This window comes from Parasteatoda tepidariorum, chromosome 2 (genome assembly GCF_982258835.1).
Source record: "Parasteatoda tepidariorum strain Cologne lab strain chromosome 2, Ptep-v5.0, whole genome shotgun sequence".
Lineage (NCBI taxonomy): Eukaryota > Metazoa > Arthropoda > Arachnida > Araneae > Theridiidae > Parasteatoda > Parasteatoda tepidariorum.
In genome coordinates, this window is record NC_141756.1 from 39,590,297 (window position 1) to 39,606,423 (window position 16,127).

The window sequence follows — 16,127 nt, forward strand, 5'->3', positions numbered from 1 at the left end:
AAATAACTCAATAATAGAAAAAAAATTAGCTTTTCGGAATGGTAAAAACTCGATCAAAATAATAAATTATAATCACGGAAAGCTGTAAATACAATAAGATCCGGGACAAAATATCAAAACAAGTTAAAAACATGAAACTCATTTATTTACAATGTAATTCGTTTATGCAAAAAACTGAACTAAAAAAGAAAAGCTGCTTAAAAAATATATATTCATTATTTATTAAAAATATGTATGAATAACTGATTTCTCTCCCAGATCCCAGTCAAATTTTGGGATAGGCGTAAGTATAAAGTCACACAAAAACTATTTCTAAACTTATGTATTTTTTTGCTCGTGAATGAAATTCTTCGATTAGCAATCAACTATTCAAATTGTCTTTATCTTTGAGATTGCTAAATTTAAATTTTAATTTTCCTTTCTGAATCAAACTGTAGTATCCGAATATGATTTTTGATTGGTTTCATCGAAAATTTATTGATCGATTTCTTGAATGCGAAAACGGCCAATTTTGCTGTCCAGTGATAGACAAACCATTAAATGAGGCAAAGCCAAATAAAGAGATAGTCTCTGAGAAAAAAGAGCACAGATACCGTTATTTCATGCCTCCAGTAAATCTCAGTACAAATCCAATTGATCCCGGTATTTCCATTGATAAACAAGAAAAAACAAATACCAAGGAAGAGGAAATAAAAACAGAAAACGTAACATTTTCAACAACTAATCCTGCCGAATTGTCGAACCCTGAGCTTTTGAAACGCATTAAAAAGTTTTACATCGTAACTTCCAGCAAGAAAACAGACGAGGAAGTTTTGAAATTCAGCGCAGCTTTCATAAAAGGTATTTATTCTCCTAACATTCGCAAATTTCTAGTTGTACCACTTCCAGATGATAACTCTTCTGAGGTCAGTATCTCCCAAACCAACATGGACTTGAATGATTCTTTACATAATCAAGCAAAGGATAGTGAGAAAAATTTGTCAAATGTCTACAGGAAATATGAGAGCACTTTTAAAGATCCAGGTGAATATCTTGATGATGCCTTTGAGGAAGAGTACAGGTACAGAACCCCATCTGAAAAGACAGAAAGTCACCGAGATTCCTTAATGAAAAAACCATTGGAGAGATATGGTGAGGAAAATTGTCCAGCTTTCAGAGAGCGTCTGGGTTCCGTCTTACCGACAATACATTCGTCAATTAATGAAAAAGAAACAAATTTTGATGAAGCCGAGCAAAAGAATGATACGCGGAATCTTTGGCAACAATCTGAATCTGATGGTAGTTGTTGGTGTGATTTAGTTGACATTGAATTACCTGTTACTTGTCAAAGTGAGCGATCAAAGTTGAAGGAATTTCCTGAGGTTCAAGAAACGAAAAGTGTTTTTAAGCTGATTTTTGAAAAGCTCTCGAAAGCAAAAACGTCAGATAGTTATAATGAGATGGATTATTACAGTAAAATAATGGATTGAAATCTGCTAAGAGATAGTTTATAAATAAATTTAATTAGGATGCAGCGATACTATTTAAAATTCAGCAAACGAATTTTCCTTATTATTATTTGTTTTTTTTTTCATAAAGCGTTCAACCTGAAAAACTACGTAGAAACAACGATTAGCGCTTATTGTTTGGCGGCTTAAGAAATCATACCTCAAATATACGTAACACACATCAATAGTGTATCGATATATGTACAAGTTTCGCCAAATCTAAAACAAGACAAATTAAAAAAGTAAAGGTACAGTAAACTGGGACAACTTTGCCAGATTTTAAAAAAATGATTTTTGGCGCTGTGACAAATTCATGAACGAAATATTAAGGGTGTGCCTGGAGGCCCTCATGGCAAGAATGGAGTCCCGATTCAGGCGTTACAAATTAAAGAGGTAGAAGAAAATTGTTCCCTTTGAAACGGTGAAAGACTCACTTAATGGTATATGGCGATTCAAACTAGTTAGGCTTCGAAACAAATCTCATAATTTAATTTATACGCGAAATATAATACAACATAACAATTTATGCTAAGTCATTCTTTTATAATATTAGTAGTTAGGATAAGCCTTATATATTCATTAATTTTGTCCTTTTTTTCTTAAGGATTAAGGTCATAATATAGAAAACATCAATGCATGGAAAACGGATTAAAAGTAATTTAGCTCATCATTAATTATAGCCATTTACTATTAATAATAATTAAATTCATAGGGATAATAACAAGAGTATGTGCCATTGCTCGATTTATATCTATTTATACGGTATTCCCCAAACTTTTAAGTACCATTGCTTGGTATTCCTTACACTATGATGTATTCTCAAGGTTAAAAATCATTGCTCGGTGTACAATTGCCCCGTATTCTAAACACTAACATTTTTCCAATGTACCGTAATAGGTTATTGTTATAATGAGGACAAAATAAGCCCGTTAAAGTGAAAATGCATAAAGCACTGATTTATTTAATAAAGTACTTATTTAATTTTCTTTAAATAAAGAGAATAATGTTTTACCATTTTTTTAAATAAAAAAAATATGAGAATATGGGAAAAAGCAACAACTCTTTTAAACCTTACTGCCTGAACTGAAACAATTTTCCATTACTACCTCATATGATGCTTAATATAAATCTTGATAAGGTGCCAGTATAAATCGAATATGGTGCAAGTACAAAAGCCACAATTTAAGTGTCTTAAACTTTCAGCTATAGTTCAATTTTATATTTGTATATATTATAATTATAAAGTTGATAAAATGTATGAACTTAGATCATAAAAACTTAAATCTTTTTTTAAAAAATCACCAATTTGACGAAATTTTTTCGCTGACAAAAAATTACTAAAATTAATTGTGCCATTTTCATAATTAGCATAGGAGACACCGACTAAAAATGGACAAACCTAAAAGTCACTAATAACTGTTACAAACCATCAAAAGTTATAAAAGTATATTCTTTACTAAAAGGCATTATTTCATAAGACGGCACAGCTTTCAAAGAACAGTCTTTAGGTTCTACGAGACAATTGTGTCTTCCGATTGCGGAGACAATTGTCTTGTAATGGCAAAATCATAACGCCAAAATTCCTATTCTGGCAAAGTTTTACCGTTTATATTAATTAAAAATACAGAATTCATAAAAGTTATTTTGCTCTCTGAACTCACCTTTTACCACATTTAGGAGCATCGTGAAAGGCAAGGCCAGATTTATAAATTGTTGGAGGAAAACAAATGGAATATAAAAAGACAATAGGTTTATGTAGTTCATCCCACACTATCGACTGCTGTTATACTGGTGCCCATTTTTTACACTAATCGAAACAGTTATATTCCATCTCTATTTACTAAAAAACAATTAAAAAAAAAAACATTTATGAAAATATTAAATGAGTTTTTTTTTAGGCTTAACTTCAGATTTTCAATTCCGTAAACCCGTTACATCTTTGTTACTGCTGAATATTAATTAATATTAAATTAATAAAAATATTAATTAAATCTTACGATTTTATTTTATCACAGACAATATTGATAATGAGTACTGCTTTGTAAAATGATACACTGAGCAAAAACATTGTTTTGTTATTTAAGTTGTCTTATTTGGATTTTTCCACTCAGTTGATTTTACACTTTATTGAATATAAAATTCATATTTACTTTTAAAAAATTAAAAACAATTGTTATAATATACTTTGTAAAGGATGTTATAAAGTTATTATACTGTAATCTTTAACAAACATCCTAATCATTATAAAAAAACTCAAAACTATAAATTAATAAATAAATATAAATTGAAAAACTTAACATCACCTCCATACTAATGTTTTATATATTACAAGACAACCATGATTTGATTTTATGAAATCGAAAAATCAGTAAAATTATGAGGATTTAAAACACGGCTAGCACCTTTCAATAAAATTGTTTTTTTTTTCTTCTAAATTTGATGTTATATTTTGTTTTTTTAAATTTTGAAAGTCAATGTTTTTTTTAAAAAATGCATTAATAAGTTTACGATAAATCGTAAATGACCACGATACAATATAAACATACTTTTCTGGTGGTTGAGTTAAAAATAATTAATCATACAGTCATTTATAAAACGTAATATAAAAATTGAGTATTCTTAAAATGTTAAAAATTCAAAACACACATCAACTTTCACCGCAGTGAGGATTTCGTACTTGCCACGTCAATTGAATTAATTCATAAAGGACCATAACACGTGATCTCACTTACAGTTTGTCTACGGTATGAACTCCCCTACCACAAAGTCTAAGGTCGTCTGCTGCTATGGAAACAAGAACAGCGCATTTCAGGGAGGGTAGCTTCTCTTTATTCGAGGTATAACAGAATAGCCCCAGCCAAAACCTGTCCTAACTAGTGACCCCACACCCCTGCTTGAAATACCTCGTTACCATAGTTACCGCCATGGGTCCAGACAAATGGCTAGGAGAGTTTTTACTTTAGACAAACTATAGATCTGTCTAAAATAACAATTTAAAACATGTGAAAATGTAAAACTATTTCAAATTTCATTTTGTGACTTCGCTAAATTAACTATTAACAGAGCTTCAAACCAAAATGTAAATATTTTTTTTTTTATGCATAAAAGTCAGTCTTTTACTTTGAATATAAACAAAAATCTGATCTAAAACGTGTGAAGAGGTTTTCTCTTTCATGTAAATGCACAAAGCGTTATAAAACTGGATAAACATTAAGTAACGTAATAAACACTCGTTACGTAATAAAACCGGTTAACATCTTACTTATGAGGTCTGTTATGAGGCAAACATTCAAAACGAAATTCCCAAAATGAAGGCTCTGCCATGTAGTATTTATTTCCTTAAAGAATAAGATTTTTTTTTTATTTTTGAAAAATCAAACCTAGTGATTCTAGAAAGGTTTTCAATTCAGGGAACGAAATCAGGAGCAAATTATTTAAATTTTGAGCACGAACACTTAGCTACTACCTTGTCCAATGGAGCATTCTCACTGCACGCGATTCGCATAAACGATCGTATGTCAATGCGCTTTACGCATCCGCGAGCAGTTTGTCTAATATGTAATTTTTAAAAATTCGCACGCGCGTTAGATAATTGGGTATAATATGAAAAAAGCAAAACTACTTCCACTTACTAGGAATAACATTTACCTCTTAGTTTAATTAATAAACTGAGTTTTAAATATGTTTACTAAATTCATAAACTTCGGTAAAACAACAATATAAATTATTTCCGAAGGAACTAGACTAATACAATTCCAACCTGGCGAGTAGCGACTTATAAACAAGACACTTCGTTTGATGCTTTTACTTGAAGCTAGAAATCAGGTTCACAGAAAATGCTGTTTACTAGTTAAATTTAGTAGGAATAACACGATCTGTGACGTAGGCTATAGTATACCCAATTGCATGCAAAATGAAAGCTTCATGCACGTTTCTTTCCGTACGTATACGAGATGCCCACTTTGGTGAAAGTGATACGGATTTTAAGACAACATACACACTTACACATCGAAACATACATACATTCATGATTATCTAGTTAGATTACGGTGATTGCTAAACATTGACGTTTGTATTGAAATAGCTTGAAAGATTCTTTGGCTTTGATTTCATCAATACGTTATCACTTATTTGATTGTAACTTTCAACATCATACTGGCTCTGATTGATATCTGAAAGAAATGAGCAAAAGAAATGCATATAAATATATTTTGTTCTGTTCATGGATGGTTGACTGAATGTAAACAACAAGCTTCGTAAAACCGGAAGAAATTTAGAAAACTTCCGGTGAGTCCATCTGCTTATGTTTTGCCTACGAGATGATGTGTGAACAGGCTTAATAATCAAAGAAGTTTTATTAACGTGATTTATGTTTATATTTATACTTTATTTTACCATTCATAAGAGCTTCCGGTAATTCATAAATTCTAATTGGTTGAGCCAAAAAAAATTTTGAGTTGCCATATTTTGAGTTTTATTCCTTGCTTGAGTAAAATATCGCCGAATGCTATTGGCGATCGAAATGGACTACAGATAGCGTAGAGCAGAACCCTCTAACAATGGCAACATTTCGCATGCTTTCACCATTAGCGTGTGGAGAGTCATAGAAGAAGGAAGTACTTTAGTTTTTGCCTTGATTTTCAAATAAATAAAAATCTTTTCAGGTAGCAAACTATATGGAACTCAAAACGACATTAAACACAGTTCTAAAAGAAAGAGTAATGGAAATTTAAAAAAAATATTATTTACAATTAAATACGAAAAATATTAAGAAAAGGAAGGGGGAGGACCAAACGCATGGAATCGGTCTTCTCCCTAGATGGCGTATTTGAGATTTGCGATCGCCTATATTTTGGGTAGCATCATAGCAAGCTTGCGGAATTTTCTAAATTCATTTGCTGTTTCACTGGAAATTAAATTGAAAGAAAGCATTATATTGAGAACACTACATGTAGAATGATATGGAATGGAGTGTTTTTTCAAGATTAAGTGTAAAGATCAGTTGGAAGCAGTAATCCGGAAGTCATATGGCGAATTTTGACACACACCGCCATTTGCGTTTAGCTTTGCGCGGTCAACTATCTATTAATGCGTCAAAGTCCGATCAATAAATCAAAAGTTAAAAGTTGTATTTTTTCTTACACTATTGACATAGGTAATTTCAAGGCATTCAATGTGATCTTACCTTTAGGACATCTTCTCAGTTTTGATATTGCAAATAAGAGAAGAAGGACAATAACGAAAGAATAATGACGAATGTGACGATTGCAGATACACAGAATATGATAGCAAACTTTTTCTGAAAATAAAAAAACTCAAAAAATTAGCAGTTGATTATTAAGAAATAGCTCCATATATAGAAATAAATGTGTTTCGTTTTCAACTTAAGATGTTTTCTTTGTAGTGTTGCTAGAGGTCTCTGCGAACCATACTATCGAAGAAAAAATTTAAGAAAAGTAGTCTAATAAGGTCACGGGATCGTCCTCAATATTACCGCTTGTGTTTAACATTTTAAACTGTGAAGTATTCGTTGAGTGGATGGTGTTTTCTACACTAGGGAGCGCTGCAAGCTCTTGACTGCCTTCACTTCCGGGTTACTGTTTTTGGAGTGTTTTGAAGACATTTGGCTCACAATGTGTTTTGAGATCTTGAGTAGTATTTCTTGCATAAGTTTGTTACCTGATTTATTATTTGTGTTTATAAAGAAGAATCGTCATTTAAAGACCTGGTATTTCAAGACATAAAAATTGTCATTTGAAGAAAGAATCGTTATAAAAACACTTCTTACTTTGTAACCAATGTACCAACTTCGAAATTAAAACCTAAATGATAAATTGTAAAATAAACTTAATCTCGCTGCTCGAACAATATGCCCACGTACGGCTTGCAACAAGAACAAACAGTAATAAACAAGTAAAAAGAGGGCAAATGAGAACTGCCATAAATGCGAGTTCTTTCTAAATCTAGCAACTATCTCACCTTTTCTTCATCACATCTGTTGTTGTTGTTCATTTACGTCGCACTAGAGCTGCACAATGGGCTATTGGTGACGGTCAGGGAAACATCCCCGAAGATGATCCGAAGACATGCCATCACAATTTTGATCCTCTGCAGAGGGGATGGCACCCCTGCTTCAGTAGCCCGACGACCTGCACGCGAATTCGAGCACTTTACGGTAGAACAGTTTAACGAGGACCAATACCGCACACCCTCGGTCCCTACGAAGACTGATCCAAGTGGTCACCCACCCGCACACTGACCTCTGCCAGCGATGCTTGACTTCGGTGATCTGCTAGGAACCGAGTCTTAACAATACATCTCTAAATAACTGAAACAAATTTTCGTTTCAAACTCATCTGAATTACTTAATATAATATGAAAAACAGCACACTTGCGCTCAGAAACTATATAATTTATTTCTTTTATTCCAAACAAAATTATCGGATTGAAAATCTCGCCTCGCAGAATAAGCTGTAGTAAGCAGTTGCATACTTTCGAACCGAAAGTAGCGCAGGTCAAGAGCTCGAGATTGTTGTTTACATTTATATTGAAAACACCATCCATATGAAATTTTGTGAAAATAAAATGTCTGTACCCAAACATTTTCCTGGGGCATCAAAATAAACATCCTGCATTTGCTCAAGGCTTAAAACAACATTTTAGTGTGGCTTTCAGGAGAACTCCTCCAGACACCAGTCTTGCGTCGTGACGGGTACTATGATTACGAGGAAAGGTCACTTCGAATAGGGGTGTGGGGTGAATTGTTTTGTCTTAATCTTATGGTAGGTCGTCATGAGTAAACCAATCGACACCTTCTATCCTCCATTTCACCCCCATTACAAATGTGCTCTCGCTTGTTATCATAGCAGCAGACAACCCCAGACTTTCAGTCAGGAGTTCTCCTCAAAGCCGCACTATAAAAGGTCATCCTTCCTATGGTTTATTTTATAAACATATGTTTCTGCTGAGTTAAACACAAAAGTTTTGCTTATTTTACAATATAAAGTAAACGCCAAGAGTTTTGTTTCCAAGTACTGTTTCTAAGAGGGAAATGTAAGGAACCTATTACCACAGAACCTATATTAGTTAACTATTACAACAATATCATTAGCTATTATCTCGATTAATTAAACACCACTGACATCAATAACAGTTTTGGAATTTTTTATGTCCCTCCCGTATTCTAATAGGATAATTACCGAGTTATGTATTAGAGAGGAGTTCTGGCACCTATATAGAGGACTGAGATCACCAGAGCCCCAGATTTTTGTTACAGCTAAATACAAGTAAATTGCAAAAGATAAAGATCCATAATGATCATTCCATCTTCGGTGACTAAATAAAAAATATTGTCACCCCTATCAAAGAAAGTAAAAACTATTTTGGACGACAAAAGTGAAGCTCGAAAATTTCTTTTAACCACTCTAGTCTGAGCCATTTGTACTGTTTTTAAATATTTTAATTAAATCTTAAAAATTAAATTTTTCGATTACTTATCATGTCTGCTCATAGTAAACACTTGCTTACAATTATAAGCATAGCAATTAAAGTCTTTATCTCGATGATTTCCAATTCCATTAATTAAAAAAAAAAAACGAGCTACCTTTTCATGTTTATGAAAGCCATAGTTCATGTCATAACTAATACACACCCAGTTTATATTTGCAGCCAAATAGAAGGTACCACAAATCAGACAAGAAAAACAGTACACCCAAAAAAAACTTAAGGCCTTTATAACCCAAAATCAACAAAGGAGTTGGCCTAATATCCAAATAAAGCATTCAGTTTAGAAATAGTTTTAAAGGTTATCAACACAAATAAGTACAGTAGGTGATTACTTGATTAAAAACTTCATTCTCTTCAAAAATATACAAATTCTGAACAATATACAAAAATATTGGAAATATCAGTTGAAATGTTTCAAGCGCTCAAAAATAAGGCCTATTTTTGAGCATTTAAAACATTTTGACTGTTATTTCCAATTTGTATATTTCTGAAGCGAATGAGTAGTTCATAGCACATAGTTCAATTTCTTATGGGAAAAAAAAGGTATAGGGTGACCAGGGGTAATTCACGATCACTCTGTTTCTGGGGTAAATAATGATCACCTAAGTTTTATTTAAAAAAATAATTTTTTTTTTTAAATTTGAGACATGGACAAGAATGCTTGTTTACTTTACTAAAGTATAACTACATTTACTTAATAACAGTTTCTTGTTTAATCTAACAAAATAAGTATCTTTTAAAATGCTTTCTGTATTTTCCATTTCAAAGATGGGTTTCAAAATGTGCACATTTCTGCAAAGATCCCCCTCCTTCTCTTAATAATAAATATTTTGAGTTACTTTCTTTTTCTTTGATATAAAAATAGTGTAGGCTTTTGCTTAATTATTTCACATCTACTGTAAACATTATAATTGATTATAAGAAACTATATCAAATGTTGCCCCCTACAGATGAGGTAATTATTGATCGCTGGGGTAATTCCTGATCATTGTCATTTCTTCTTATAAATAGTATAAAAAATAGCTAATAAATAGTCAATTGTCTTTTCTTAAATAACAGTTCATATTTATTAAGTGGAACAACTATGAAATATATTTTAACTACAATCACAAAATTTGTTTTTAACTGTATACAAGAAAAATGTGTTCTGATATGCACCATTTCTAGCTTGTCTTACCTTGCTTCTATCTTAAATTTATGTGTGTACATTGTTAGAATAATTTTTAAGTTGATAAATTAACCTAATATAAATATGATGAGAAATTATAAGCTTAAAAAGGATACTAAGCTTCTAGAAAGCAAAAATAGTGAATTTCTTTTAATGATTGAAAATGAAAATTTAAGTGCGAGAGCTGCTGCCAGAGCTGAAGTGTTAATCTTTATTCCTGATTTTAAATAAACAGTTTTATTAGCTGCTTAAACATATCTTTTTGACTTATTTGTTTGATCTTAATGTCTTACTTGTTAATTACCATTGTATAATTACTTTTAAACTGCCCATTTACTATAAAAACTGGTGATCAGTAATTACCCCAGAATTGATCAAGAGAAGGGGTAATTCCTGATCACTAAAAATTTAAAATCTTTTAAATTCTAATTAGATTTTCAAACAAAAGAAGGCAGCATAGGACTCCTCTCATATAGCCTCAAACTTCCAGAAAATATTTAAATTCTATCTTGAATAGTTTTTTCACAAAATAGATGTTTGCATTTTTTGATCAGGAATTATCCCAGGTCACCCTAATAAATAATGGGAGAGAAAAGATGGCTGCATTCTATGTGTTAACTCATTTTAGGCCAAGTATAGAAATTTTATTAAATGTGGTATTATTTTCATTGAAATATATTTAAACCATATTCATCAATACAAAAAAAATTTTTATGAAGGAAAAATAAACTTTTAGTAAAGAAATAAAACGGTGCGTATATGCACCATTGGCCAAATCATTTAGTTGAACACCTGTTTTTTTATTGCATTGTTTTACTGTATTTCCAGAACTTGTAACGTTAATCCATCATATAAACATATAATTAATCTCCAATGGAATAATTATACCCTTTCAAAAGGTCAAATTTGCCAATAACAGTTTTAAGTTAAAAAGAAAAACTACAGGTAAATAAGCTAAAAAAATGAATTACTGAAAGTTTTTACTAAAAGCATGTTTTTCTTAGTTCTTCAAATATTTGAATCTTAATTAACACAATTTCTTTGCTTGAGTAACTTTTAATTTTGAATAACATTAGCTTTAGACCACTATCTTATAAATGAATACAATCTAAATAAATAGATCAATTTGCAGTCAATAAAAAATAAAGAAAATTTTAATAAAGGAAACAAAAAAAAAATATATATATATATAAACAAAATTTTAATAAATAAAAATAAAATCAAAACAAGACACAAGAAGTCAAATATAAAACAAAATCAAAACAAGACACAAATAAGATATAAATCAAAGTTTTATTTTAGAAATGGTTAAAAATTATCGCACAGAAAATAGTATTTTTAGCCACAAAATGTACAGTAAAAAGATTTAGATGTTATTTACACATGCATACAAGTTGGTAAATAGAGATCAGTGCAACAGCTTATTTTAAAACATAACTTAAAATGTATCATATCACAGCTCATATAAAAAATTCACACTTCACACACAATCAAAAAGTCAACCACTCATTTTTCTTTTCTTTCAAATCGATTTCAATAAGGCAATAAAAAATTACTAGGATATGTACCTAAATTATATTCTTCGAAAAAAAAAACATAAAGCAAAAATAACTCAAATACAATAAATGCAAAAAAATATATTTTTTTGAAGTATTGTGCTAAGAGAATGTACTAACAAACAATTAAGATCAATTTTCACTTAACAAATTATGAAAAAAGCTTAGTGGAAGAATGTGTTAAGTGAGATTTTGCAAACTTTTAGGTATATATGTATACACTAAAAAGTGTTTTATATTTTTAGGCCCTTTTAAACCGGTAAATATAAAACACTAATTTACTCACAGTACTAACAATTACTAACAATTTTGAATAGAAAAAAATATTTTTTAAACAACTTTTTCTAGTTTCTTTGCATTTAAAATTATTTTTTCTCACTTTTACTAAAGTATCAGTCAACATTTTCTTTTATAAGGAACATATTAATTAAAGATTTGGATTTATATTTACGGGTTATTTTAAAGCTAATAATAACCTAAATAACTAATTAGTGTTTTATATTTACAAGTTATTTTAAACCAGTAAATATAAAACACTAATTTACTTTAGCATAACTGACAGTTTTCAATAGAAAATACATTTTGTAAACAGTTTTCTCTAGTTTCTTTACATTTAAAATTGATTTCTCACATTCATCAAAATGACACTTAACATTTTATTTCACAAAGAATATACTACATGCGATTTCGAAAATATTCCATTTGACAGATTTATAGTCAACTATAACTACAGAATACTAATTTACTTTGCCATAACTCATAATTATTAATAGAAAAAATATTTTGGAAATAGATTCAAGTTTCTTTGTTTAAAAGCCGATTATTATTATTTTTTAAAATACCCAAAAATTTAACTTAATATTGTTTTCCACTAAGTTTTTCAATTTGACTTAATATTTATTTTTTTCAGATGTAGTTTTAAAGTAAAAGATAGTCAGCCTGCATTTGGCCGCAAAACACAGAGCTGTCCTAAAAGGTGAAAAAAAAAAAAAAAACATTATTCCAATGGACTGGTAGATTTATTTTTATAAGAACTTAACAAAACACTAAAAAATAATAGCAGATTGTAGTTGCACCGAAAAGTAGTATTCTCAGCAGTATAAAATACAGAAAAGAAGCCATGCTGTTATTACCTAATTTTCAGAAGTTCAAGTAAAAACTAATAAAAAACATATATTCTTTAAATATTGTAAAAATGTAAGTAAATTATAACTACTAATAAATTTAACAGGATATACATTGAATTTTATTCAGGAGCACCATGAAATCTTAGGAACCCGAATCTGCATATCAAAATAAAATATTACTAGAAACAATAACGATGAATATATTAAACAGGCATGCCATAAAAAAGAAGCGATTAAATGAAATGTAAATCAGACTGACAAAATCTTAAGCTAAGCTAGTCTAAGAAAATAGTTGAGGATAAATAAAAATTTAACAAACACAAACATAAAATGACTAGTGATGTATGTCAAAGTGACTTTAAAAAGAAGGAAAATATCTTTTAGATAAAATTTCTATTTCATTATAGAGAAGTAGATATATTTGTAATGTAATAAATGTACTGGAATCTTCTTAATTAAAATACTGATAAAATTGAAGAAAAAAAATATAGATATAATTTTTCAAGAAATTTCCTTTTCAGAAAATTAAACATTTATTTTCAAGGAAAATATTTCATAAATGATAAACATTATAAAAGTATTTTATCCTACATAAATTCACAAAATAAAAAATGAAAGGGTTGGGAATTAAAATTAAATAAAAACTGTTTAGAAAGAAAGGCTTAGTAAAAATAAGAACTGTGTACATTTATTAAAAAAGAATAAATAAATAAAATTGTTCAAACATTTTCCTCCTAACTCGAAGAAGCGGTATAACTATTTGAATAGTTTGAGCAAAAACATGTTAACAGAAAGTTTAAGTAGTTTTTTTTCCCTTTAAAGACAAATTAGCAAAGAAAATAGAGATAAGTCTAACTGCTTCTTCTAATATTTTTTTTTTTTTTTGCAAAAAAAAGCAAAGAAATCTTAAATTTTTTTATTCCTTATTAAATATAAGAAGCTGAAACTAAATATAATATTTAGTTTTAAGTTCAATTTTTATATTTTTTTACAGGAGAAAATACTTTTAGTTTTATCATCAAAAGTTATTTTTGGCAAACTTAGGGAGAGGGGTTTGATCATTGAATAGTCTTCTAAGCTACTCACAGAAGAATAATTTCAAGTTGATTCAAAATCGTCTGAAAAATCACATGCATCTCTTTTGCATGCCCTCATTATTTTCATAACTCCTCAACATAACTATTCTTAGTTATCCATTAGCCATAACGTTGTATATACAATTGACCAAAATAGTCTTCAGTTTCACTATCCAACATAAAAGCCTCAAACAAACGTCCGATCAAAGCAAAATATTTTTTTTTCTAAGTAAAAATGAGATAAAAACAAATATAGAAAAAATTTCTGCTAGGATAAGTAATTAATTACTTTAATAACAATTAACTGATTGATTTTTTATGAACCCAAGATAATTTGGGATAAGGGAAGCAGTTAAATACTCTATTTGCCATAAAAATTTTAACTTTCTGATTTGAAATAATAACTAGTTAGATTTCAGAAGAAAATACCTGATAAGGAAAAAATATTCACTAACGAAGATATACTTTATTTATTTACCAATATATATATATATATATATATTTACCAAAGTTTAACATATTATCATATGTTGACCTTTAAGTTATATTTAACTTAAAGTTTAGTAACTTCAAATATTAGAATTATTTGCACTTCACTATAAATCAATACCATATACCTATTTGAAAAAATTTAACAGGGTTCCCACTCAATTTTAAAAAATAAATTTCCTGACTTTTCTAGGTATATCAGGTAAATTTCAATGAAAATGTAATGTTTTTATTTGTAATGCCAAATATTAGATTTTGAGCAAAAAATATAATAGAATGAGAACGGACACATGTAAAATGTTCACTAAAAAGTGGAATTTTTATAAAATAATTGCAGTGGATGTTAGAATTATTTAACTGTAACCTCAAAAATTAATTACTGTTACTGACAATTCTAAGATTGGCTATTTTCTAGGTATGATATAGGAACTTTCCCTGACAATTTCCTGCTTTTTAGAGTTAAAATTAAATTCCCTGGCAATTTCAGTTTTTTTCTGTTCTCCCTTACTCGTGGGAGCCCTGTTGAAGAAAAATATTTTAAGTACAAATTAACAAAATGAATAACAAAAAAAAAAATTATACAAAATGTTAAGTACAAGGATTAAAAATGCAACTAAATCCAAAATTGAACAAATCGTTCTTGTCTACATACTACTTTGTTTCGACATATAATGCCCTATAAGCTTCATATAAAAGTTTCTAAAAATTAACAATATAAACATTTTATAAATCTTTACAATGTAAATATTTAATATTACAAAAGAGATAAATTCAAAATTGTATTAAATAACAACAATTTTATTTATATCATGTAGTTTAATGGACGGCATAGCTTATATTAAATACTATACATAAATCCCAGAAACAACTAGCATGTTAAAAATATAGACACAATTCCATAAGCTTGAAAAAATTAGCTATCAAGTGAGAAAAAAAAGCATAGAGTTTTGATAAATGCAATGACTCATATAGAGCTTAGCTTACAGTTACATTAAAAAAAAAATTCCATTAGTAAAGGTATTTTTTTAAATCAATGTCAGTCACCAGGTGATCACTGTAATATACAAGGTATGCATAAAAAGTTTGGTAAAATGTCCAATAATTGACAAACCATTCTAATTTGCACAGAAGCAAAGAGAGACATGGCCAATAATCCGGTCTTATGTCCAAATAATTAAATCACTAAAACCTGTCACTGTGAAATTTAGTAATGTGCAAACATCAAGTTTAACTTTATCACACAAACACAAAGAGACATGTAATTTTAGTGAACGTTGTGGAAATAGTGAGTAAACCATAAGTAAAGTTTGTTGTAGCTAATGTAGCGGTTATTTTGCATGCCCTTTAAATCTATTTTGTTTGTATGTCTTTGTTTCCTTCATTTAACATAACTTCTTATTGCACTTCTCAAATTCACCTTGTAAATTCTTAAATAACAACTTAATTTATTCATAAAAAAAAAAATCAAGTGTTAAGTCCTTGTGCAAGGACAGAAAATAAGCTTTTTGTCTAGCCCCATTTTAAAAACATGGTGCAAAATTCATGATCTATAAAAGTCAATATATTGTGAGAAATCACCTGTGTAGGTAATTTATAATAGTTAAAACAATGTTGGCCAAAAAAATTTTCCTTGTAAAAGTTTTACTAATATTGGTGAAAAATATATATGCTATTCTAGCATCATAGATCCAGTTTCCTTAAATCTCATTTTTTCCCCT